Below are 2,036 nucleotides of genomic sequence, written 5' to 3'. Positions count from 1 at the left end.
ATTGGCTAACCCATTGAGATGTGTGGACTGCTGAAGAATCTGAGCGAAACCCGACTTCAACTCAAAATTTTGGGCTATAATCAGTGGCCTGACAATGCTCTACTGTGTCCCACAAACTGTAGGTCAAGCAAAATTTGAAATTTTTCTTTGTTGCCCCTCTTGTTCTGCCATATTTTCAGATTCTTCAACCTCTATTTCAGCTGGAAAGTCTTGTTCTTGTGCTGGTTCTTTGCCCCATCTATGCAATCTATGCTCAATTTTAGGATCTTCTTCAACCAAAGTCGAAGGATTCCCTCTGGTCATCACTTGTAGCTAAAATCAATGAAAAGAAACAATGAGCATGACGAAAGAAAGAAGTATGAAGTAGAAAAACAAATGGAAAAGTGAATGGCTAAAGAAACAAAGTCCTAGTGTTCCTAATATCCTGTTCCCTGACAACGGCACAAAAAATTAAACACACCAAATTGTGTGCATGTTTCGCAAATGCACGGCTGTCGAAGTAATAAAATACCGAGTGAGTTAGGTAGTCAAATCCATAGGGAACGGAATTATTAGTAGTAACCACTTCTCAGCTATCTAGTCCAAATCAAGAATTGTGATGAAACGAACTTAATTGCAAGAATACAAATAAGCAAGTAAAGGGAAAGTAGAAAACAAGGGAGATCTCAATCAATAAAGATGAGGTACCCCGGCAATGCTCCCCCTAGGAACTAACACAAAGCGTAGGACTTACTAAATGTTTCTAAACTGAGTTAGATGAGTCAAAGTAACCCAAGAATAATCGGTCCTTGTCTCTAGGCCATCAATACTAGTCCCCTACGAGGTCCTAGTGGAGAAATCACTCAATCCCAACACCTCACAACATATATGACCACAATAAACTAGGGGTACCTAGGAGTGCAACCAATTCCTAAAGATAGATCTAACCCTACTTCTAGGAGAAAGATCCCTAATCCCAAACAAGGTCCTGGTGGAGAAATCTCTCAATCTCATGCCTCACACCAAATATCAACACTTAGGGAATACAGAGATAAGAAAAACTCATCGAAGGGGAAAGGGTACACTCCACTATCTCATGACTCACCCTCTCAACTCTCTTCAATCTTGGAGTTCTAACCCTAACGGAGAAATCTCTCTCACCAAGGTGACAAATCAAGCAATACAAATCAATCACAAGTATCAATACAACATGTAAGCAATGAGAAAACAAGATTGAAACTCAAATAAACTCGGATTTAATAGAAAACATAAAGTAAATAAAAACAAAGATATGATCCTAGGGTTCACATTCCTAAATAACTACTAGGGTTTAGCCCTCTATGGGCTAATTATGAACCAAAGAATAGTGCAATGAAAAGCAAAAAAAACCATGGAATAAAATCCCCTTGAATTTGTGATGATGGCCTTAATGGGTCGCTCAACGTCTTGAAGGATCCCTCTCCAAAGCTAGGTTGCCGAAGGCTCCCTTGATGCTATGACGATGAAAAGATCTATCAAGGTTGGTGAAGAACAACTTTCAAATTAGCCAAAGACATCCTCTTGAAACATTAACCGCTTCACTCTTCAAATACTAGCAAAAAGTCTCCAAAGAATAGGGAAAAAGGGCTATTTATAGTCATAAACCATGCTTGTCACATGGCAGCACGCGACCGTATGAGATTTCACATGGACGCGTGAGCTGCAGAAATTCCCACTCGACTGAATGGAATTTTCACCTGGCTGTGTAAACAGTGTTTTGCTACAATACTTTGCAACTGTACTCTTCATAAACGCGGTTCACACAATCTTCTCTTGAGACCACATGGTTGACTACACGTCCACATGGTCAGTTATAAGACTTTTCATCATCGAATCATCATTAGGAAGCTCTTACAATTTTCACACAAGTAGGGACATGGAAGTGTGACTACCTTTGTGACTTTCCAACTCACAAATTCGCTTGAATTTTCTTGGAAGTTGGCACACACCTCCATGTACATAAGCTCCTCTTATGTCTTGATCCTTAGGTTGCACAAAAACTCCCAAAATGTGTCTTC

Source organism: Dioscorea cayenensis, chromosome 4 (assembly GCF_009730915.1).
Source record: "Dioscorea cayenensis subsp. rotundata cultivar TDr96_F1 chromosome 4, TDr96_F1_v2_PseudoChromosome.rev07_lg8_w22 25.fasta, whole genome shotgun sequence".
Taxonomy (NCBI): Eukaryota; Viridiplantae; Streptophyta; class Magnoliopsida; order Dioscoreales; family Dioscoreaceae; genus Dioscorea; species Dioscorea cayenensis.
The sequence above is the reverse complement of the archived record's forward strand: the minus strand, read 5'-3'. Positions refer to the sequence as shown.